The 25,723-nt window shown below is 42.2% G+C and overlaps 1 protein-coding gene across 2 annotated transcripts in view; it reads left to right on the forward strand.

Annotated features, from left to right (window-relative positions):
• The window catches only part of IGF1R (insulin like growth factor 1 receptor), a 190,122-nt gene that overhangs the window by 82,403 nt on the left and 81,996 nt on the right, over positions 1–25,723 (forward strand). The gene's annotated exons all lie outside the window — the stretch shown is intronic.

Here is a 25,723-nt window from a genome sequence, read left to right on the forward strand (position 1 = left end):
TGTTACTGCAGCTGGCTGAGGTACTGAGCCGCAGTGAGAAAGTAGAATAAAGTATTACGAGTAGTATGATCTCCCTCCTGTAGGTACATCCAGATCTCGCTCGTACAGCAAGGGTGAGCTGTCTGCATGTGTACTGTGCATGTTATGTTGGGTGACCAGTGATCAACATGAAAAAAGAGGATTTGGAAGAGGACTTTGTAAAATTAGAAGACAGTTGGGGAGGCAGAAGTCAGCATCTTCCATGCGGTGGAATTAGAAGAAAAAAGGATGCCCAAGGAGTTTCCTATAGGAATCTGACACCACAACAAATTAATCTGAAAGTTGACAGGTGAATGTAATCATATTATGAAGCAGCTCTCTAACAGTATTAGAAAATGATACATAGAGAGAAACCAAATTCCCCCACTGTTGTGTTTGGCCTGTCACTGTCACACACAGCAAAATCATTTAGTTGAGAATTTCAGTTAAAAAACAAGCTGATATCTGAATGTTTGTCTTCAGCAAATGCTTTAGGAACGTACTACACTTCAAATTTGTGAACAGCCCTGTTGATATCAGCTGAGTACTTCAGGAAAGTGAGAACTAACTTCAGTTGGCACCAGTTCTTTCCCTATGAAAACAAATGTGTGCTCTGTAAGGTGTCCTGCTTCTCTTTTCCAGTATCAGCTATGGAAAGTACTGGGACACTTCAGTGAATTTTTAACTGAGGCACACATAGATGCTTTTAGATGAAGTGGTGACGCCTGCAGGCTCAGTTATCAGTACAGCATTGAAATACTGGCTATAGGTGATGAGGAGCGGACTGACGGGCAAGTGAAAAGATTGAAAGTACAAGAATCTAACAGTGTCCACGCAGCGGTAAAATGGGTGACCTGTTGCTGAGATAAAATGGAGGTAAGCGACGTTCCTGTTCCAGCTGCGACTCAAGGACTGTGCTCAGGGGTTCAGTGTTAGGACACAGGAAGCAGCTGACACTGGCTTGATTTTTGCGTGTGATCTCTCCAGTGTTTTGCAGAGAAGCCTGGCTCCCAGCCGTACACCTTCTGATGCTACTGGTTGTTGCCAGTGTGACAGGAAATGTTAATTCCTTACTTTTGTCTTTAGTTGCTATATCTTTGCTAACAGAAATACTCTCTTGTTATTTTGTGATAGAGATGGAAACTCATTTGCTCTGCTTTCTTTGTGTATCTTATCTTTTTTTTTTTTCCTGCCAAAGTGAAGATGTGATTTGTAGTGGTTACTTTTTGGACAAACTGATCGGAAATGAAACGTAAACGATTCTGTGTATTTTGCCAGCACAACTGGAGTTCTAAGTGTACATCCTGTTTGTCATTTTGTTTTGCTGTTTTGTGAGGACTTTGATCATGGTGAAGTTGCAAGAAAGTACATAATGATGTTTAAGTGGAAAAGGAATGTATAAAAGCTGTTTTACTAGTCATAAGCCAGTGCTCAGCTGTATGAGAGACTTTGAGCTGACACCCCCAGGAAAAAAATAGAAAAACATGTGGGCTTTCTGGCTGGCTGCAAAATTATTACTTTTGATGAATACTAAATACCAAGCTGTCTCCTCTGGAGTTTCTGGTTCAAGGTGAACAAGTTATTTCCATCCCTAAATGTTGTCTTCGATCTTGGTAGATTGCTGATATTTGATACCAAGTTTCCTCTTGTGAAATATGATCACTGGCAGTTTGTCACTTCTGGTTTTTGTACTAGAAGCTTTAAGTTAGCTATAGGGTTTTGGGGAGTGTTTTTATGGGTCGTAATGTTTGAGTACATGTGATGTGGGTATTCTTTGGACCCTCCAGGACAAAAAGCCTATATCTTTGTGCTGCTGAAGGTTGTGGAGGATTGAGGTTAAGACAGAGAATGACTCTTTCAGATTGTCATATTTTCCGTAGTGAAAATACCTGATTCATGAGCTAGAGGAAGAGCTGTGATTTATAGGCTACAAAAACAACCAAATATGTTGTTTATCTGAAAAGTTTAATTTGCTTTTGATACTAAAGAGCAGGGTATAGCAGAGCTTTAAAGGATACCATGCTCCAAAGTTTGTTGGTTTGGTTTTTGTAACCTGAATGGGCTATTTTACTTGCCTCCGAGGCTGTGCAGAGGCTTTCTCTTGTCACATAATACCTCTGCCAAAGGACTTATTTTAGGGGCAGATGTGCAAAATCTAGGGAAAATCAAGCAACTTCCTTCTTACTAGGTTGTTTCCTAAGATGTTGTGCTATGCAGCAATGATCAGATGTTTCTATACGGAGAAGCTTCAAGCCAGGACTGTGGAAAAGGTTGGTCGTTGTGTTGTATGTTTTCTTGTAAAAGTGGTTCTTTGATTGTAACTTGTGACATTGCTTTGTTCATTAAAGCAGCGCTAAGATACATACATATACATATATAATGTGTGTATAAGTATTATGTTTATATATACATACATACATATATACAAAAATAAAAACATTAGTACTGACTTTAGTTGGTGATTTTAAAATGTAGTCAGTGCACAATAGCTTAGCTCAAGGCATGTGGCCTTGTGCATTGAGAAAGTGTAACTGTTTGGTCTGTGTCTACGGTAAACAAAAAATTTAGTTTAGACGAATCAGGCCAAACAAGCAGCTAAACAAGCGCTACCCCCGATTTATCTCTTGTTCTGCTTAAAGTAAAGATACAGGAATGTGTTCTGCTTAGCAAATGGTTAGGTGTTTGGGTTTTTTTTGTTTTTATTTCTTCTTGCTGTTGAAGTGCCCCGTACTGCAGGAGGCACAGATGACGTACATGAGAGTTCGTTATTACAGTTCTGCTCTAAGAATTTTCTGTCCTAGCTAGTGCTGTTTTAATTAAAACAGTTTCACAAATGTAAAGGGAAACGATGCTCATAGCAAATTGGTGCTGGAGTATTCATCAAGAAATGTCCTCCTGCAGAGCTTGTGGGTTCAACGATTTCTTCTGGAGTCTGAAATCTTTGTTGATCACACCTGTGGGGAACAACAGTTGCAAATGGTATTCATCAAATGCCAGTGGGAATTTCTCCCCAGAAATATGCTTTAGACTTACATAGGCAACTCTCAAAATATTTTACAAGTACCTCTTTTGGGGAGAGATGCCAGCTGTGGTTTGTGTCTTTGGATCTGATAGCAATATGCCTGCTCTTCAGAGGGCACAGCTATGGGTAAAACCAATGTCTTCCAGGTTTCATGGGTATGTGAGATGAGGAAATGGAACCTGAGAGGTGGGGTGGGAGTGGGGGGACACCTCCTGCATTTTTTAAGTGCTTTTTTTGTGGATCTGAGCTGATGGATATACATGTGGAGTAAACAGTCGTCTCTCAGGAGTTTTACTACCTCTTTTCGGTAACTGAATACATGCAGGTGGGTAAGATGTGGTAACGGTTATCTGGTTGGGTGTTTGGAAACCCTATTTTCTTTCGAAATACCTGCGAGATGATGGATCACTGTTGAGGATCTTTCACCATCTCACAGTATTCTGTGGGCATTTTTATGTAATGTTGTCACTGAAATACCTGCACCTTTAATCTGTTAATCTGTTTGATTCAAGTTTGAACTTGTGTTAATTCAAGGCTTCCCCCCCCACACCTTTTTCCTTTTGGTCTAGAGAGAGAATTGTTTTGGTGATAAAGATGTAGCTGGGATCTTGGGTTAGTTCTGCAATACCTATGGGTAATTTTTCCACTAGTGTCAATGGGATCCTTCCTTTCCTCCTACTCTGTGTAAAATGAACAAATGAGCAGGGTCAGGCCTTCTTTTGCTGCTTGTGAGTTGGTCAAATGCCTGCTGTCACTTGCCTGCTCTTCGGGCTGGGGGCCTCTCTGGAGGTTTAGCAAAACGGAAGAGAGATGTTATTTGTCATCTTTTACATTGTCAAATTATGCTAAATTTGGAATAAGGAACTGCTTTCTTAAGGGAATTACTTATCTTCTTGGAAAGTTGGCTGTAAAACTAAGTCTGTTATTAAATGGCTTTGTGAGAAGTGGATTAAAACTTCCTGATTTATTGTTCAGCGGGAGAATTGTTCATTGTTCAGCAGGAATTTAGATTTGTTTAGCAGGAGAATCAGAAATGAGTAACTCATACTGATGGTGACGGTTTCAATAATTTATTTTCTGATAATGAAATAAGGTCCTTGGTCAGGCCTTGGCCTCCTCTGCCATCTATCAGTAGTTACTCAGTTTTTGGGCATTGCTTATAAATGTTTTGCTTAGCATTCCTACGTGTGTGCAAATCCTGAGCATAACAGGTGCATTCTTTACCCTCCTTCGTGCATCTTCCTCACTCCTATGCACGTTTTCTATTTCATTTGTCTTCCTCTTTTTTTTTTTTTAACATTTTGGAAATTCCCCTTTGTAACTACAAACAGTGTACTGTATTGCCTGTGATTTATTAGTGCTGATATTGTTATGGCACGTTTGAGTCTTGTTCTACCTAATTAAAATGTTCTGAAGGAATTCTGAGCTGTAGATGACGTGAAGGCAAATGTAAGGGGTAACAGTTACCTGTATGCGCCTGTAAGCTGGGGATCCATAGGAAAGCTTTTTCATTGCTTTTAAGTTAGCAAAATTTGAGGTGATAATTTATTCTTGAAATCTTGTCTGTCTTGATTGTTTTTCCGTAAAAATACATCGATTCTTTTTTTGTGAGGGAGCGGGGGCCGAGGCTGGCCGGAGAGGTGCTGGGTGAGACGGGGCTGTGCCTGCTGGCTTTCCCCCTGTCCCACCTCCAGCCGTAAAGCCACTCCTGGGAAACAAGCCTGCAAAAGTCTTCCCACCCTCCCAAATTCCAGGGTGAGGAAGAGATTTGAGAGAGGAATAGCGAGTGACTGCGGGAAGCAGTGAAATGCTGCTTCAGCCCGTGGGGGGGGCAGGCGGGCGCTGCCGGCGCTGGGGCTGCAGCTGGAGCTGCCGAGCAGCCATTTATGAATGAGGCACCAGAAGGGGGAGGAGGGGATGCGGATACAGTAACAGCCTGCTACTAGGTTTCATTCACTCGTTGCAGTCTCGGTGCAGTTGATGCAGTGTTTTAATAATACTATGTCCTATTTACTTTAAACAAAATGCATTCCTCCTTTTCCTAATTGAATCTGTTGTGATTTACTCTCCTGCCACGCTGTTGCCCTCCTGCATCTCTTCTCCTCCTCACCCCCCTACCCCCCGCTCCGTGAAGCTCACCCGCATGCTACAGGTCATGGCTCCTGGTTTTGCTTTTTCTTTAAAACAAACCCGTGGCCGCCCCGTTTCTCAAGCACGGGCAGAGCTCTGCACCCCATCGCCCCCCTCCCCTCGCCGCCCTGTCTGCAGGCATGGGAGCAGCACAGTGGCCTGTGTCACCAGCCCTGACGTGGCTCCTGTCAGAGCATCAGCCTGGTCTGAGGCACAGGGAGGGCTGGGTGAAGGGGGACTGTGGCTACTGCAGAGCTCCCCCTCCTTCCTCCTTCTAGCTACTTTAGGTAGCCCATTATTTTCGGTACTTCAGACCCCTTTGTTGTGACTGAATTGAAGCCGGGTGACAATGGCACCCTTGCTTCCTATTCACAGCAAAATGAAGAGACAGGCCATTGTCCTGAGCATAATTGAGCCTCTATCAAAACAAAAACACAAAGAGATGGGCAACTCAGTTAAAGCTGATTGTTTGAGCTGTAGCACTGGAGGCTGTTTAGGACTAGAAACCTAATTACCAACAGTAAGCTTTTTAAAGCCAGTGCAGCATCCCCTTTTAGTTTAAAGCATGTAATTCAAAAAACTTTCTGTTTTTAGATGCTGAAAGTTATTTACCAGTATTGATATCTCTGATGACATCTCACAAAACCCCTACTTACCAAATTTTATTTTAGTTTTTTTTTAAAACCAAGCCACGTCCAGATGAGATCACAAGTTCCAGCATCAAGAATACCTCCTCAGTTTAGACAGCTAAGCCAGCAGTTTCATAAAATATTGAAGTAGCATGTACTTCGTTGAGTTTATACTGTCTTGTTTCAGTACTGCAGTTTTCATTTGCCCCAGTAAAGCTATGCTGTTAGTTGTTCTTCCTCTCTTTTGAAGTCTCAAAACATAATTAGTAGTTTTCCACTTTTACTACATGAAGTGCAGCATTTTTCTGTAACCAGTCTCATAAGAACTGCCATAAAGTGGCCAAAATTCCCCATATGTAAGTTCATTCTCCTAGCCTAGATGAGAAGTTTTACAAGGCACTTCCACTGCAGTGCTCGTTTGTCGGCTGGAGGAAAGTGAAAATGTTTGTGGAGGTTAGTGGCAAGTTGATCCTGCTGCTCGTCATCCTCCTGACTAACAGCCTGGTCTTTTCTGATCATCTTCAGGTAAAGGGTAGTGTACACTGGGTTAAAACAATAAAAAACCCAAACAACTATATATTGGTATTTCCAAAGAAGTTGGTATTCTGATCATTTGAGCATGTGCTAGAATTTAATCCACTTAACTCGTGCTAAGTAAATGGTAATTTCCTAGGAGATATTGGAAGGTGTGCCTAATATATGTAGGGAGACAGATTTTCCAATAAGCAAAATCATAGAATCGTTTGGGTTGGAAATGACCTTTAAAGGTCATATAGTCCAACCCCCAAAAAATCTCAGTAAAGACTGGGATCTCCAAGCTGGCCTGTGACTTCAGAAAGAGTCTTTAAAAGCCTTATTTGGCCGGATATGGGAAACCGATGAAAAGGTTGGGAAGTACTGTGAGGGAAACTAATTTCCTGGAGTTTTTTATGTGATCCTTTGAGAATTGTATCTAGGGGGAATGAATTGTCCCGGGAGTGAGGGTAGAGGTTCATTGAGCCTTTTTCCTGTTAATATTGTGATTCTGAAATAATTTTTAAACTGAGTAGGCATTTTACATTTTGGAGACAAATGCTGAACTGTTGGTTGAATGTGTTGTTGAGCAGCTCCGAATGATGATGGCTGTGGTGAAGCGAGGGGAAGGTGGAAACACCAGCGTTTGTTTGAGCAGAGAGGGTTGAGCAGAGCTCCCCTCCCCAGAACAAAATCTGGCCAGACCACTTTTCATTCTGGTGATACCAAAGTAAGCAGGGATAAACTTCTAATGATATAAAACTGAGTAATCTGGTTCCCCGAGATGTGTATCCTTTTTAGTGTTGGAGTTAAGGGCCTCTTTCTGACTCATATCCACTAACACAAGTTTAGTGTAGACACAAGTTTCTGTCTGAAGAAAAGCTTTAAGGGATGAGTAAGCTGAGATGACTTGAGAGTCTTGTGGGCAGTGAAAGGCTGGCTAATAACAATTGGAATGAGGCTTCAGGTTGCTACAAAAGATGTCTGCCGATTATGTTAGTTTTTCAATGATGAGCAATACACAAATAATAGAATATAGTGCTGAGATCAGTTTTCATGTAAATATTTAAGTACTTGGGGTGTAGTATGGGCATAGGAGTTGCACCTCCAAGACCCGGCAGATGGAAAGCTTTAAAGCAACAGAACCAGGCAGATGTGTCTGTTCTTCCACCCCAGCCAGCCTATAGTCCTATTTGCATTTTTTCCCCCTGAGATTCAACCAGATCAACACTTTGTTTCCGTGTGAGTGTAGGCTGCAGACGTGTTCAATATGACCTCACCAAAGTGGGGCACAGACATCTGCGAAATCCTGCTCTAAATGTTTCAGGGAGGTTTTTCAGGCTAGTTTTTATTTAAGTTTTCTACAAACAAGGAAGATGCTGGAATGTTTTGGGTTTCTTTTCTGGAAGGACCTTTTCTCTCTGCAGTTCTGCATCATTTATGTTGGTCGGATGCTCAACCAAGCACGTGCTACTTAAGTATTTTGTGAGATTGTGGGCTTATCAGGTTTAGTTCAGGAGATGCCCTTAATGCCGGAACTTGTGATCTCTTGCGGACCTGGCTCACGAAAAAAAACCACAAAGTTTGGGAGGTAGATGGTTTGTGAGTTGTCATCAGCAGTATCACTACTTGTAAATTCTTGCCTTGCTATTTTTAATATTTGGAAATGTGCAGAGCCTGTCAGTTTGCCAGTTTTACAAAACTGTTGAAGAAAGTGTAGGAAAGAGCTCATCTTGCACCACATAAGTGAGCTCTTCCTGTCGAGGTTAAGTAAGCGGACTCTGAACTCCGCTGATCAAAGGCAGGCACGCTTAGCCAACGAGTAACTTTAGAGGTTTAGCTCCAGGCAGCGTTCAGTGGTTGCCCTCCAATTCTGAGCCCTCTGCTAATAAAACTCCTTTCTCCTTCCCTGAGATTTACCTAGTTGTACATTAGGGACTAGGATTTGGGAAGGGAAATGGGGAGGGATGTGTTTGTGGCTTTGCAGTTTCAGACACGTTCTTTGGGGGTTTTGTAAGCTGTTTAGTGAAACTGAGCTGAAACAAAGAAGGAAAATACCTCTTAGTTTCCTCATATTAATATATTATTAAACAAACAAACCCCTAACAATTGTCAGTTATTTTTGTTATGTGGAAAATATATATTATTTTATTTTGTGGTTATCTTTTCTTGAAATTACATTCATTTGTTGCCAATGGTAGACTAAGTGAAGACTGAGAAGGAGATAGGGGAAATCCCGGATTTTCTGATCTTTACATCTAGTATGACCTAAGCCTCTATTCTGTGCTTGCTAGGTGATTTCCATTTGAGCAGCTTCAACATAACAAAATTAAAGATTCAAAACGAGCCTGTGGGGTAAACTGATGGACTCTTCCCATTCTTCAGAGAGAAGCCACGTGGAGAGGGCCAAGGCTGGCTGTGTGCAGAGTTCTGTGTAGGTACGTGGAGCTGTGACCTTGCTGCAGGTTAAGACTGCACGAATTACTGGCGTGGATACTGTTTTCAGTTCACACATTTCAGAAGAAACTCCGTCCTCACGCATCTTAACTGCATCTGCTTTTAAAATATCTGTGTGATCTCCACGTGAATTCTTTTTCCTGTGCCATACACACAATGCTTCCAGACAACTTTGGTGTTTTGAACATAAAGAACATGTTATCTGCATCTCTGCTTGTCTCACTGATTTCTTTCATTGCAGAGCTTTTTTTGCATGACGTAAATTTGCCCTCGCTTATTTATGTCTGGGGCAGAAATTTATCTGTGTTTCAGCAGCAATGGGCTGATAAATAAGGTGATACCATGTGATATTATTATGTATTGTTCTGGGGTTTAGTTGATTCTAAGCTGCTGAGGTAGTTTTTTTAATTGCCACTGACTTGGGCACTTTTTTAAACAAATAAATGAAAAAAAAACAACAACAAATAACCAAACCCAAAACCCAAACAAACCAAACAAGCCAAAACCCACCACCAAAGCAAAACATGGCCCTTCTGTGTTTTTATATGCTGGAATTTTTGCCTTGGAGGTAATTAAAAATGTAACTGTTCCCTTTAATGGGATTTCTACACAGCTGTATTTTTTACCAAGCATGTCTGGGTCCAGCCGGTTGAACAGAAACATAATAAACATGAGAAATGGCTGGCATTGTACTCAGAGGTTCTTAAATATATGTGTGTGTGTATATATATATATTTATTTAAGAGCAGATCCTGTACAGCAGCCTGAGTTATACCAGGTAGCCTAGAGAACTTTTTGAAGTGACCTTGGCAAGGACAAGTGCAGTTAGGGAGGTGCTTGCTTGGCTTGTCATGGTAAGCGCATCTATCTTCTCTGGTCGTGTAGACCTATAGACCATGTTGTAGTTGCTGGGGGGTGGGGTTGGGTGTTATTTGCTTGTGTGAGATTGTTTGTTTTGGGTTTTTTTTTCTGTTTTGGTTTGGTTTTTGTTTTTTACACTACTGTAGCTTCTCTCCATGCCCCAATGTTCTCCATAAATAAAAAGGTGAGCTTGGTCATGGGTCAGAATTGTAATTGCTTACCATTGGGGGTGACTTGCTTTGGTTAAAAGTGGCCCCATCTATGATAACCTTGCAGTTTGTCCTTCTCTCAAATCATCATAACTCTGTACTGGAGACTTGTCATCTCATGGCCAGGGATGAGAGACTTTTATCATAATTTGAGCACCCTGACTTCACCGAAAGACTAAACTGTACAAAGGAGGCTCATGGGAAGGGCAGTACAAAATGCCTTGGCAGCCTTGGATTGTACAGTTTACGTAGTTTTTCAGTACTGTTTAGGTATTTGCTCCTGTAACATGGTCTTGAAAGAGTCCTGTTCAGAAAGAGAAGAATTTTGTTTTCAGCAAACGTTTATGGCAGTTCTGTCTCCCTTGTATGTCTTCTTCCTCCATAATCCAAAGACGAGCAGTTCACAGCTAGCAGCTTTGCCTCTGTGTGCTGTGTCTGTATCCCTGTCTTCACCTTTCAGCTTTCCAGGTACAGATTCAGACAGACCTATGCCATTATCAAGATCGAGATGTGCTCGCTCTTTGCCTTTGCTCACTGCTGTTTTTCAGGGTAGCTACTACTGTGTCTCCAGCTCTGGAACTAACAACCATGGGGTCCAGGAGTAGAGGTTGTGGGTGCCTGCTGTGACTGTCTGACCTCTTGCTTTGAGTGGACTGGGACAAACAGGTTGGGCAGAAGTAGCTGTGTTTTTCAGTGGTGCTTCTACCAGGGCAGTGAGACTGGTAATGTAAACCTTCACCTTAATGGCAATGCATTGCCTATGAAAGTCTTGGCTTGTAGCCTGGGAAATTTAAGCAAAACGAAAAAGTGATGATTGTGGCGATGGCAGAGAAGGTTGTTGACCAGTGATATCTTGGCTGCTTGGCAGGACTGGGAGACTGCTGCTTCTCAGGAAACAGAGAGCTCTGAAGCGCAGCCTTGGAAAAACACAAAAACAAACCAACAAAATCCCCCAAACAAAAGACCAGCCTCAGCACAGAAACAAAAATCTTCAACATCAGAAGTTTGTGAGCACTGTTTCTACCTCAGGTGTCTCTGGCTGAAGGCATAGCTCTTGTTTGCATGGATTCTGTGTGGGATGAGGAGCCCAGGCTGGCTGCAAGGTGACGTTGAGGCAGAGCTGCTCAGAGTCTCTCCTCTTGATAGACTCTGGAAAATTTGAAGTAAATAAAAGTTTAGTAGGCATTGGCCTTGTGTACATCATCTAGCAGCTGAGGGAGAGGAATCAGAGTGAAGCTCAGACTCTAAACGCGCAGCCTCTGAAATCTTAGAACAACACAATATACAGCATTTCCTTCATGCTGGTTCTTTGTCTCCATCTCTGTCACTTAGAGTAGTACCTCTTCCAGTAGGGCTTGGGATGCTGCCTCTTCCTAAAAAATAATCAAGGTCTGGATGATGGGGTCTGAATAATACAGTTCTTGGTGTGAAAACAGAGACTGCAAGATGCAAAACTAAATATTATGTGATGAGCCCTTGATGGTGCTACTGTTCATAAATAGGAAACCAAGCAACGTGCACGTGGAAGTTGTCTCTGGATTTCTCCTGATGTACTAGGGTACTGAATGTACTGTATCAAAGTTATTACGTGCTGTTTTCCTTCCATTGCCATCTGTTATCTCTCTTCTGGTCCTTATCTTTAACTCTGCAAATCCTCTTAGAAATTTCTTGAAAATAACGAAGGGGGAAGCTGGCTCTTAGGTAATGCTTTTATTCACGGAGCATTTGTTTTTATTTGCACCACCCTCTTTATTTCATCCTTGTATCTTTCTGTGTATTTTGGGTGCAAGACTAGCATGAACTAACTTGCTGATGCCAGCAATCTGTAATTTAAGAACAAAGTACTGGAAATTTTAAGTTCCATAACCTTGTCCCTTCCTCAAAGTAAAAAATAAATAGTATTAGATGTGCCAGCCTGTTCTATCTGACGAACATCCAACGTACAAGCAACTTGTTTTCGTTCTCGTAGAAATTTTTCTTTCCCAATCTCAAATTTTAGAGACCCTGAGAGTGAGCCCCTGCTTCACGTAATACTTGAGAATATCCAGGTAGTGGTCACCACATGTGCCAGTCGGTGAGATAATACCATATGTTTACTGTTATTGTAGGGATTTAGTTTGATCTTGGAAGGGCAGCATGAGCTTCCAGGATGCTCTCCATGTATGGTACTAATGCTCCTCAATCACTGTTTTAGTATTCTCGTCTCTCGTAGAGTGTTCTGATCTAATGAATAAGGGGAAATGAAAGAAAGGCAGGCAATAAGATGCTAACGAAGTTTATGACATTTGGGGTGTGAAAGCAAGGAGAATTTGTGTTAAGAACATTCAGTTATATGCTTTGATTTGCTTCTAGGATAAGAAACTACTATCTTGAAACGCTGCAAGTCCTTACGGCTGCAGAGCTGCTTTCGAGTATTGAGAAGTTTCAAAATGGGGTAACAGAAGGATTGTTCTGTTGGTGATGGTGGGAAAGGACATTGCCCCCTTTTGGTAATTCAAAATCCTTGGGTTTACTTGCTCTCAAAATGAAGCCAGTCATAAGTGATAGCTGAATATGATACTGTTTGTTCCGTTTATATAAATTTTGCTGTGAGTTGAGTTCTGGCAGCTTTGCTGAGTGGGATGCTGATATGTTTGGCCTCTGTAATGGCTGTGTGGGCTGTCATTAGGAGGTGTTTTGCAGAAGTTGCTGTATCTTACCTTCTCACTTCGTTATAAAGCTTAAACATGCGATCTGCCCTCTCCCAGCTGGCACTGTATTTGTAGGTCTGAAATGGTTTTAAAACCCTTGGGTTGCCAGGCTTGCACAGCATGCAGCTTGTATTGCAGGTTGGTTGGGAGCTGCTGTGCTGTCATTCTGGTTTTGCACCCCGAGTATTTTCATTAGCAAGGTGCTTGCCTCTGAAGGAGAGCACCTCGCTATGTAATTGTGAAATACTACCTTGCATTGTGAAACAGGATTTCCACATTCCGATAAGCCTAAACACATGATTGTAACCCAGGCTAAGTATTATACCTTGCTATTGGAAATTGGGAGTTGTGTTTGTAAAGGAAAATGCGATGAGCTGGAAAAACATCAGGATCATGAGGAAAAACATAAAGTTACATAAATAACTTAATTATTATTAATAATAAAGTTACCAGGTCAGACAATGCCATGTCAGGGGCTCTGATTGAGAATGGTGAGAAGCTCCTTGCTATGGTTAAGTAGCTTATCCTACAGGATCACAAAAATAAAGCATGCCAACAAATCAGCTCTTAGATAATTGAACTAAAATTTAAGGTATAAAGGAAAACTGCCTCTTTTTCTGTCAATTTGTCCATGCAAGTTAACAGCAAACTTCATGGAGACCACGACACTGGTCATGCCGGTATGTGGGAGGTGCTTGTTGGTGTTGTCGAACAGCTGCACCGCATGTAAAGAAGGGAAATGTAGCTTCTCTGTTCTCCAGAAAAACTCTGGAGATTTCCCTCTAAATTATCTGTATGTGTAGAGGAATTTTAACTTGCATAACCATATGAAATTCTCTTTAGAGTTTAGGCAAACATGCGTTGTGGAGGCCTACAAAACATCAAGGCAGAAATGAAGAGAAGAGCAGCTAGCAGATAAGCATTGCAAATGCTCAGATACTTATCTGAATCTTTTTGGTTTAGAAATTGGGTTTGGGAATCTTGAGAGAGCCTGTTCTCACGATAAGATGCCTTGTAAAGCCCAGACTCCCACCAGTCAAGAATAGCACACGTTTAGCCATCCATTTAAAGGATTGAAACCCTGTGCCGAACAGAGGTGGTGTAAGATGTGCCTTGCATCTAAATATTACAGTTAGGGCCTCTGGATAAAAGTTCTTAGGAAGTATGAAATCTGGTATTAGAAACTTAAGTGTTTTGTTAACTAAATGCTTTTCTTCAGGTGCTCATGATTTTCATGAATTTATTTTGAAGTGTAATACATGGTGAAAAAACCAGTAGGAATAGGTATAAATGTAGAGATTTGCTTCGTTAATAATTTGTGGAGGTTTTCTTTGTCAGCTATTTTGAAGTACAGTCAGTATTTTTCCAAGGCAGTTTTATAAAAGATATTAAAAATACATAAAGTTGGGTTGTTTTTTTTTTTCCATGCACACCTGTATTTTTTTCATTCAGTTCATAGTTGAGGCCCCTGCAGTATGAAGCATTTCTACTTTGCCCATTTTACCCGGAGTGTTAAGGTAATGCTTGCTCTGAAACCTTTAACTTCTAGTGACGTTTTGAGATGGTGTGGTTGGTAAGTGAGGACACCATTTGTGAGGTAACCTTGTTTAATTGGTGGTAATGTTTAAAAAAATAAATAAAGACCCCCAGTAGGTGCTGAACTCTCATTTTGAGATCAGGATAATGCCTTTTTTTTTCCTTAGACAATCATTGTCTTTTGCATTGAAAATATACGGCAGTAAAAGTACATAGGTTTTAGGAATTATGAACAACTGTTGGCAGGGGTTAATTCTAACTTGTATTTTGTTTTGTCCTTGATTCTACTGGTAACTTGCTTACCTGCAAGCACGAGAGTCCATGTTTTCAAGTTTCATGTCAGAAATAAGAATTTTATAACGCGTTTCTTCGTTCCTACGTAAGATGTCAGTTTTTCTTGGGGCTATAATAAAAAGCGTCTAATGATCATTCTTTCTACTAAATGTGGTGTTAATTGGAAAAGCGAGTGTTTTGTCTCCCAAGCTCATTAGAAGTTTTATGCCCAAATTTGTAGAAAGGCAGATCTCGGTCCGTGATGCTGTTTCAGTGAAGGCTGGCTCTGGAGATGACGGTGCAGAGCACTTCTGCCTCCCTCACACTGTGCGAGTGTTACCTCCACTACCTGCCTTCCCCTGACTCTCTTAGGAAATGTGAGCAGGCTCAGCCAGAAGGATGGGCTGTTGTGATTTTTAACCATGCTCTCAGAGTTTTGCTGATGTCCAGATAACCTCCACAACTTGGGTAATGCAGGTACGGAAAGTCCTGTGCGAAGGTGCTCTTTGTTCTCCTCGTGCGTCTGTGTTCTACTTGCATACTTTTTGATAAGTTAATGCATTGTAATCCGGGCATATTGTCAAGTCACTTCTATTTATGCTATTTAAAAGGAGGGCAGCCTTGCTAAATTCATGGGGTTTTTACATTTTAACAATTTGCTTGTTACTAAGCTTGGAGACAGAAGCAGGGGAAGATTTCTCGCATCTCCAGGTGGGTAAGAAATTTTGCCCTTTTCTGCCACTTGGCTCTAGTGATCCACACAAGGGCCTGATCTCCCAAGCCCTCTGTAAACCAGGATGTGGCTGTCCCAGTGATCGTGTGATCACCCTTCTCCCAAAACCAGCTGTGCTCCTCTGGGCTGAGGGGTTTACTGAGCCCAGGCTAGAGCTTGTCATGGCAGAGGTTGTTGGGAGTAGTTTGTGGAATGAACTTCTAAAGCGGTTTTGGACTAAATTCATCACCTGCAGAGTCCCTTGAGAAGCACTGATTTTATCCAATTTTTTCACTCTGAGTAACGTATACATACATTACTGTATCTGTCACACATATCTATCAATGCCCTAACTTTAGCCAGAACCTTCTGTTACCTGGGAGGAGGGAAACACAGAGAATCACCGTAACCCCAAACTAAGCTCTTCTAAGTGCGTGTATTGTGGAAACATGTTAGTACTCAGTTGATGGGTGGGGGTTTAAATCCCTCTGCAAATTGTCAGTAATGAGCCTGAAGTTAAAAATAGACATATATGTTAGAGAGCCAAGGGAAATACTTCTGACCAAAAAAAAAAAGGTGCTTTCATAGAGAACTTCATTAATTTTTTATTTTTTTTTTAAGTGCCTTAGTGGAGTTTGGTTGAGTGAAGTTTACTTGGTGTGAGCATCCAAACTTTCAATACATTGTAAGCGGATGTGCCAGGTGGTCATGGAGTGGGCAGGTACTGGAGCTGCAGGATCTCCAGAGTGAAGAGGTGCATAGGTGCCGGTGCTGCCGTGCTGGGGCTGACAGAGGTGAATCCAGGCAATTTTGACGCATAGCAGGGAGGGATGCTTCAGCCTTTGGATGCTCGGGTGTGCTCTGGGGCTGTTGAGTGACTTAAACTCTCCTCTTGTAGAAAAGAACATCTTTCAAATACACCGTCATGTCTCAAAGCATGTTTTTAAAAGCACGATCAGGTGAGGTCAGTGGTAAGGTGGTTTTGCTCCATTAGCTTTTTCCCATTTTCTGTATGCCTCTTTATGCAGTGTCTCCATCTGTAGATGCATCTTGGAAAGGGTTTTTTTGACCATGTTTTTTCATTCTGTGTTTTTCGGCAGGTTTTGAAGCAGGCGGCATTTTGCATAAATTTGTCATAAATTTGGTTTAATTGCTGTGGCTAGCACCTGTCTGTTGTTTTCTTTATGCCTGGTGTGGTGGGTGTTTTGAAGTGTATGTAGTTCAGATCAGTTTACCTGCACTGATGCATTTATTGCAGTTGTTTTGATCCACTTCAAAAAAAACCCAAACAAAATAACCTGATCTGTTGCAAACTTGGCATAACTGCGCTCTTGCAACTGGCTGCACGTGCTCTGCTTTCTTCCGTTGTAAAGACCAGTCTGTTTGGCCTCCTAGCTGACTTAATGCTATTATATTCAGTTTACACAGAATAATATGTTTTATATAAATAGTATACTATGGTAAACATTTGGCTTAGGGGAGATTATAGTGCTGAGATGGTTCTAGTACGGACTGCTAGTAGTACATAGAATTAATGCATATTTCAGGCAGGCAGGGTTGGGCACTCCTGTTGCTCTGGCTTGGTCTTTTCCCAGCCTTGAGTACTTCCTGATGCAGCTGACATAGAGATATATATATATATATATAAATAAAAATTTTGAATGTGCTTATCTATGAGGTGGGGTAATCAGCTAAATAATCTGTTTGGAAGAAGTGTTTTGCCCAGAGCCCCGGGACTTGTGCTGGGGTTTGGGTTCATCACTAGCTGTGTACCGGCGGCGTTGTCTGGGACATGAAAGGCGGGCGGGAGTGCCTGTGCTGGCGGGCTGGGTACTGGGGAGCACTGGTGCTCCTTTGATGTTGCTGGGGCGGGTTGTTTTCTAATTCCTGACGTGAAGGAGGAAGGTGAATCAGTCCGGGAATTACAGCTCTCAGGTTTCCCAACTCAAATAAGTGACTCAAAACACCTTATAGGCAGAAAAGATCTTTTCATTGTTTTCTTTTAATACCCGCGGAACAGCCCTGCCTGACCTGTAGTGGCTGCCCTTAGACCGCTTTTATCTTAAAAAGCAGCGAGAGGCCATGCTAGTTCAGAGGCCACTTGTTCAGCCGGGAGAGCAGCGAGACGGGACAGACATGCAAAAGTGGGTGCCCACTGATGGTTGTTACAGGTGCCCAGCACCCCAAAACTGTCCCACAGCGGTCACGTAGGTCCCCTTCTGGGGAAATCAGAAATGTGTGATGTCTGTGGCAGGGCCTGAGGGGCTTTAAAATGAGCTTTGGTTTGTTTTGGGGTTTTTCAGTTGTTTTGGGCGGGTTGTTTGTTTTCTTCTTTTTTTAGCAGGAGCCCTCCCAGGGCTACTGCTTCGAAGTCCCAGCGGAGAGACGGGATGGCATGGGAAGGCAAAGGAGTAGGAAGGGAGCGATGCCGGCAGAGCAGGAGCGAGAGGCCCCAAGCCCTGAAAGCCGGCCTTTGTGTCCCCCTCCCCCCGGGCCCTGCCGAGGGCAAAACATGACACAGTCTCACTATTGTTTGCTTGGAAAAGGCTACGGCATCCTATTGCAATTATTTATGAAAGAAAATATTTGATGTTTTTGTGGAAGGTGGGTGGGGGAAACTGAATTTACCTCTCTTCTTGTTTGGAAGTAGCATTTCTTCCTTTTGTTCTTCCTGTCCAGTTCCAAAATTTTTCTAAACAGCTGAGAGTGCCCATGCCTGTAATCTGTGCTACAGTGAAAGTCTTGCTATTAAAACACATCCCCCCGGCCCAGTTCCACAGAGGTTTATTTGGTGTCATAAATAAAGATACCCACAAGTTCCTTCTAGGGATTTGGTTCACGTCCTTTGTGCTTTTGTCTAGTATGTTTTACAGTGGTAGCATTTGGAAATGTTAGATCTTCCTCGTTTTTGCCTGAAAGCGTAGGTAGAGTGAGAGAAGCAAGGAGCTAGGGAAGACTCAGAAGAAGATGATCCTGATGGAGAGGCTCAAAATAAATGACATGACTTGAACCAGTTTTTCTCGGCTTGGGGTCCTCTCTGCAGGTGACACAGAAGGCATCGGTAGTGCAGATTAAAAGTAATACGAATATTCAGAAGTCTTTATGTGCTTGCAAAAGAGAACTAAACTGGAAAATACTAAAAGTTATGAATAAATACTCAACACTTGTAACGCCTTTCAGTTTGTGGCAGTGCTGTGCCAAATAAATCTCAGAACCATTTTCCTGAAGGCCAAGTGGTCCTTCTAGGTTTGTTTGAACTGGAGAAACTCCGTTAGAGATGACTGATGGGCTGCTATGACATGGTTTCCAAAAGAAATCTGCCTGTGACTGATACTCATTGTATTATTTCATCACGTGAATTCTGGGAGCTTGCTTCATGCGTACTTTGGGGAGATACTGTAGCTGGTGGATTTGGGTACTTACATGCTTGTTTTTGATCTGTCTGTCTATAGGACTTGTCTTGTGATGCCTTATCTTGTGTGTTGTTGCCTCTAGCATGTCATGGAAGAGTCCTCTTGCAGCGGTGACTCCTCTAGTCTTCCTCTTTGAATCATTTTTAGGCTGATACTTCTAGTTGGTTGGTTGAGGGTGTGTTACAAAGGCTCATCGGGAACCGTGGTGGTTAGTAGGAAAGGTTTGGAAACTTCTATAGTCTCAGCCAAAATTGGAGTGAGGGCAACTCAATTTCACAATTCTTTGGAAAATTTGTATCAGATCAGAGAGTAAACATTTTCCTTTTGCCAAAGGAGCTAAAGAAGTACTATCTCCCTGGAAGCTGTGGGACGATTTCCCAAGGCCATTCCTGCTGCAAGGTATGCTCAGGTGCGGTGTCGCTGGGACTGTTCTTGGTGAGACGTATCGAGGAAGAATGTGTGATGAAAATGCATTGCTTTGTGCAAAATGGATCGCTCAGGTTTTTAGAGCATTCTGTAAAGTGTGTGATAAATGAAGAGATTGTTATGTTTCAGGTCCTGCTTAACGATTGCAGCCTGTTTTGCTGAAGTCAGGAAAAGCTTGCTGAGCCAGAAGGCTCGCTGTGGTGCTCTAAGCATTCCCTTGTGATAGTAGCAAAGAGCATATCTATCTTCTAGCAGCTGTCTCTTGTCTGCTGCAGAAGATCAGACAGACTAAACTGTACCTGTGTTGTCGCTGATGCATGTGGGGTTTACCCTGTTAACCCCAATCGACATGTGTTCATGAGAGTAGATTCTGCGTTTTCAAGTCATTTCTCACATGGCAGCAAGGAAACTTTGATTGCTGAGATCACAGTTGGTGGAAAACACCCCTATGAAATACCATATTCCAACCCACACAAGGTAAATAAAAGAAAATCTCACTTCTGTATTTGCTTAATTTCACCAGTGTTTTTTCCCCCACCTTCTTACTGTCTAGAAGTTAAAGCTAGAAGAGTTTTATAGCGTTTTTATTTCATTTGCACATAAAAGCGTTCAGTTTCCTTGTGTCTAAGGAAGGCTGAATTACTGTCTTAGTAAAACATGCTGAAGTAGGAAGCAGTATATATTAAAACTTGAGCTACTAAGGCACAGTCTTTAAAGTGGTTCTGGGGATACTTTTTAAAATAAAACCCAACACATTGATTTAGTGTCTTGAAGTCCTCATGCCCTCTTAATATAGAGGAAATAGTGGCATCATAACATGTAAAAATGATTAGGCTGGTGATGCTGTGTGTGAATTTAGCTAGAACTAAAGGTTGAATTTATACAGTGGCTTGTGGTACTGCCTTTCCTGCATAAGCAGCTTTTCTCTGAAAGCTTTTCTTCGTAGGCTGTGTTAGCATAGCAATGCAGCCTGTCCGCAAATTGGTCCCGTTGTAGGGGTGCTGGCCTGTGCTTATGCATGGGAATGGGTCAGAGGCTTGGCGTTTGTAGGGTGGCCATCCTTTGGGATTGTGCTCTTCCCATGGGATACACAGATGGTGTGGTTTAAGGGAAATACACTTCACGTGCATGGTGCTGGAAGTGTGCAGAAAATGCATTTTATACATACAGGAACTAGTTTGGGAGCACAGGTGTATCTTCTTAATTGATTTTGTGCAAATTGTTCATAAAACACTTGAAATTGCAGGCGCTGTAGGTAAGTTTTGATACGTTAATAAATGAGTACAGTACACTGTGTCTGAGATGAGTTACTCAGTGCTGTGTTATGAACTCAAGCTCAGCATTAACTAGCATATTTTTGTACTTACTTGAAACTGATCTTCTGCCTGATTGATCTGTGTTCATGTGCACATGAATAATTCATACATACATGCATTTATATATATGAATGCACACACACCGTAGTGTGTGTGTGCTAACTAGAAAACCTACGGTTTAGTAGGTACACAGAGGCAGAGCAGCCCATTTTTTTCAGTTTATTTTTCCAAAGATTTGTTGTAGACCAGATATATTTTCCTGCGGTTGTATGTGCTATAAAATAATATTTTTCAAGATGGGGAAAATATCATGTTACTTCCACTCTCTGCTTTTATGAAATCACTTGAGAAATTAACATTCTTTCGTATCAGGTTACAGGCGTCCGAGTTCAGAAGGGGCGAGCGTGCACGGGAAAGCAGGATGTTAACTTGGAACAAAGGCAGCTTCGCCGTGGCGGAGGGTAAACAGGGGACGGTGCCGCTTTGTGTTGGATCCCTCATGGATGTTCACAAGGGAATGGATGCTGGAGGGCTCTTCAGCAGTCTCCGGAGGAATCTGTCCTGCTTGTGCACTCTCTTCATACATGTTGCGTATCCGTGTGTAATGTGCATGGGTGGTGTTAACTGCGCCTCTGTTGTTACACTGCATATGGTTTCCATTTTCCAGTCTTCAGGTCTTTTTTCCGCAACAAATTTCTTAGAGTTTTGCTTTAACTCTTGCTGCCTTGCTACAAGCCTGCGACCCCTGCTCAGCCTCCTGGCACTATCACCTTTCCCCGGCTCAGAAACCCAACCGAAACAGAGACGTAACCTCGAGAGAGGAGAAGTCTCTCCGTTCTGCTGCTGCTCTTGCGCGGGGAAGCCCCGAGGTGGGGAAGGCCGGGCTCGCTGTGCCGCCGCTCCTCGCGGCCCGCCGGGCTGTGGGAGGTCTGGAGGTCCCCGAAAGGGGGAAGCTGAACTGCAAACACCGAGCTGAACAGCGACATGATGTCACTGGCAGCCAATCAGGAGGGGTGACGTCACAGGCCTGGCAGCCCCTGTGCCCACAGAACGAGAGGAGCAGCCAGTTGTCCCTTTCTCACCTCTAGGAGCTGGTGGGGATCCCATCTTTTGAAGTTTATTATTTGAGAGTTAACTGCACACAAAACACGATTCACCGCTCCTGCAGTTCATGAGATTCAGAAGTTTCCCAAGACTGTAGAGCTTTGTGGGGGCTCCTGCAGCTCTTTCATGAAACACATGATGAGAGCAGGCAAACTGTTTTTTTTTTTTTTTTAATAGAATTTGCTGTTCTGCCCTGCGTGTGCTGGGCAGGATGTGTGTTGCTATGTGTTCTCTACTTTTGATACGTATAGTGCACCATCCTTATTTCCTTATCTATTCTGTGCTACACATTTGAGTCTTATTTTTCATTAGCAAATCCCATAGATAAGCTCCACATTACTCACATTATTTCTGTTTCCTCCTATGCAGTTAGCAGAGGGTGAATCAGGCATCTTGGTGGTTCAAGCTGTTGGATGCTGTAAGACCTGTTTATTATTTCTGAGTGAAATTTAATAGGTTTTGAAACGAGAGAGCTGAGGCACCCTTTCTGATACTCAAAACAATGACTGTATGTATGTACGGTTTGAGGTAGATTTAAAAAAAGAAAGGGGGGGGGAGAGAGAGAGAAAATTACACTGTGTGAGGACATTGTTGGCGCCAGCCAGAGGAGAAGGATGTGAGCAAACAGGTCTAGAACAAAAACTTAGTCTTAGAGGATAGGCAGGGTCCCGTGTTATTATTTCTAGTACTACTTTTTAAATTTTTCTGCAGAAATACGGTCAGCGAAGAGGAGGAGGGAAGGAGTAAGGAAGGCTGTCACTTTTGTCGTAAAGGTTTTGTATGCATTTGGGACAAGGAGAAGTCATGTCAAGGGATGCCGATAGTTTGAGTTTTCAAGGGTAGATAATTTTGTCCTGTCCAGGTATTTGAATTTCTTTCCTATTTTAGTGTACATTGGATTTCATGTGGCACAAGAGATGTTTGATCAACTTTAAGGGTAGGCATGTGACCTGATTCGGGATGTCTAAAACTATTGTTGGAATGAGAGTTAAGCACGATGCTCTGGAAGCAGTACAAAGATGGTGTTAAGATTGTGTTTTGGGTCTCACTTTCACGAGAAGGTAGAAAGAGGCGCGTTTTCCTTATAAACTGAGAAATCACAAGGTGAAAGGCTGTGAGCGGTTGATTCCTCCTGACCCGTGGCAAGTGGCTGGTGAGTGAGGGTTGCCTCAGGCAGGAAGCTCAGCAGTGAAGCAGCCTGCGTGTCCTCCGCTGGTGCGGAAGCTGTTCGTATCATGACCCAAATTAAAAGTTCTTGTTTTCATAGTGCAATATAAAAGTGATTTAATGTTTTGTAATTGTTTTCTTAGAGGGGAAAAAAAATATTTATGTGAGGTTCATTTAAAGATGCAGCTACTGTAATTCATCTATGAAGGAGTTGGAATATTTTTAAATGTATGCAACAGCTGAGGATAGCTGTATTATTAAAAAACCACTCTGGAGCTATAAATCAAAAGGCCTCTTTGAATTTATTTTTTCTTCAATGCCAGGTGTAAGGAGAACTCCTGTGTCATTAGGCCAAAGGGAGAGAAGATTTAGGATTTCAGTCCTTTTCATAGTTTTCTTCTTTTCTTGTAAAGAATCCTGCTGTAGTGGCAAGTACTGACATCAGAATAAAATGCTTTAGAAAAATAATTAAAACAACACTACACATTTAAGTTCATCTTAGGGTGGTTTAGCAGCGTTGATGCTGAGCCTAGGAAGATGTTTACCATATTTTATGGCTATCAATATGTTCCAAACCAGTTTAAAACACCTAAAGAGATCATAAAATATTCCAGGCTACAGCTGATAGATGGCTGTTGGTGTGGACGCTTGTTTGTAAGTGCGTGTATAGAGATACAGAGCATGGATTTCCCGTTTGTGTGAAAATCAAATGAGCCAAAAGCACATGAAGTGTTTCACATGAGATAAGCAGGGGAAGATGCTCAGATAGGAACCATTAATACTGCGCTGTTGACTGGGTTTCCTGTGCTCGTGGCAAGCTTGGATGGGTGCTTTAGGGCTTCTGTAACAAGTAAGATGAAGCCCAAACAGATCTGAGTCCCCTTTAAACAGAGAAGTTGCAGCTTTCTGTACTGGGCAGCCACTCTTTATATTGTTGAAAAATAGCAACTAATTATTTTTTTAATCTTAATATATAGGGCAGCTCTCATACATGGTTTCCTAGAGGAACACTTGTTAGTTGAAAGCAAAAACAGTACGGCTTAAGTGTTTCCATTTTTAGCCTGTCTAATTCTGGGAAAGTCTTATGTAGCTGAGTTGAAAAATGAAGACTAGACATAATGGTCTTTTTGCTACCCACAATTGTGACTCTTAAGTCATTCCTGATGCATTAAAATGGTAAATTTTGTATTATAACAGAAATTGGAGATGTTTGTGGGGCTGAGTTTGCCAGCACAAAGACTGTAGATGCAGTTGTTTCAAAAAGTGTGATATAAAAATGCAGCAGCCAGTGTGGCCCAAACATAGTGTATCTTTGCTCCTTCATTGTGTTCTGCAATTGTAGACAGTCAACAGTTTTTTCTCGCTGTTTTTGGTAATAGAAATAATAATTTGACATTGAAAATAGCTTATCTGTAAAGTAAAACTGTCGAAATGTTGAGATGCTGAACTTGTGCAAAACCGTTGAGGTCGTTTTATACAGTTTTATGTTCCTATGTTGGATTTGTGAGTGACATGAACTGGAACGCATGTCGGTAGTGCTCCAAGACCACATTCGGATACTTAGATCTGCTTTTTGGGTCACGCATTGGGAATTTCTGAACTATGGCCTGGTTCTCTCTTCATAGTTAAATGTGGTGATTTGCAGAGGGAAGATTTCCTGCTTGTAGCATCAAGGTTAGGGGATGTGGTGATCACCCAGCTGGTAGGTGGAGATGACTCCGTTTTTGCCAGGTGGCTTGGACATCCTTTCCACTTCAGCTTGTTCACTGCACCATGAGCAGTCCTGTCTTTGCCAGCAAGGATGCTTCGGTAGAAGGATGGTGTGGTGGTGAGATTTTTCTCCTGTTAAAACACAGACTGGCATTGTTTAAGAGGCCAGACAGAGGAGCTGGGGATCTAGCTGTAGGCAGTTGGTAAGGAAACGTTGGCTGACACTAGTGCAGGGGTTGAAATCATGCATCTTTCCATCAGAGTCTTCTAGCATATTGCATGAGCTTTAATTTCATGGCAGTAATTTCACCAAAGCGGTATTCTGAGGTTGGACTTTACTTCTGAGTAAGCCGATATTAAGTTTAAATTGATAGACAGAGCTACCAAAAGGGCTTGGATATATTTGTGCTTTTTGTTCTGTCCTTCCTCTTTCCCACTTCTCTCTTCTTGGCAGCTGAAGTGACAGCTCTGCAGACGTTTCCACAAGTGGCACAGCTGGGCGTTCCCCAAGCGCTTGGTGTCTTGTCCGAGTGCTACAAGATAGCTCCGCTGCTCTCCCTCTAAATTTTGCCTTTCCCTAGGGTATAAATGCTCTGTAGAGAGCCTCTTGGTCTCCGGTTAAGCTCTGATTGCCTCGAACGAAAGAGCAGCAGGCAAGATAGGACACAGGACATGTGGCTTACGTGGTCCAGGGTTCAAGTCTGTAGTTGATGCTTATTTGAAAGCACCCTGAGCGTGTGTCCTGTTGCTGCCTGATGCCACTGTGTGATGGGAAGGATTTTTTTAATGGCTTTCTTAGAGATGCTGATTGTTGGTCCCCCTCCCCCCAATACTTTAATTCTTCTGGTGCTGTGCAAATAGATAATTTAAGTATACCCTTCAGTGTAGGTGACAAACAGGCATTTTGTTTTCAAAATGTGTACTTCTTTTTAGCTGCATTTCATTCTGGTGTTGCACTTTGAGATGCTGGCCTGTAGAGGGATGATGACTGCTTTAATTCAGTTTGTTTCTCTGGTAAGTAGACTCTGAAGAATACCGGAGGTTTGTTTTTTGGGTTTTTTTGTCCCAAGAGAGCACCATCCTAGTGACTCCAGGCTGTTTTGGAACATTTTGTAGCTTTTAAGTCTTGTATCATGTACCGGTTATGACCCTAAAAGAGGGTGGCTGTATTGGCATTAGTCTATTGGAAATTTCTTCCTGGATATGATCATGCTGGAGACCAAAACCATTTCAAATGGATGACAAGAAATGACACCAGGCCACTTATGATCTTAGTATGGCTCAGTGAAATTGTGTTGATACTCTGTTTTCACCATTTTTTTTGGTGGAAAAGTTGGTGTTTCTTTCTTAATACAGGCTTTTGGTAATTTTAGTATCTTGAGACTTCTAGCCATCTCATTTCTGACTGTAGCTTCAGGAGAAAACAGCCACAGCTGATTCCCTTCCACTACATCCACATGAATCTTCAAAGTACTGAGGCTACTAAAATACTGTAGAAAACTATTAAGCTATAATCAAAAACTAATGAAAACAGCTT

This window comes from Larus michahellis, chromosome 9 (assembly GCF_964199755.1).
Source record: "Larus michahellis chromosome 9, bLarMic1.1, whole genome shotgun sequence".
Taxonomy (NCBI): Eukaryota; Metazoa; Chordata; class Aves; order Charadriiformes; family Laridae; genus Larus; species Larus michahellis.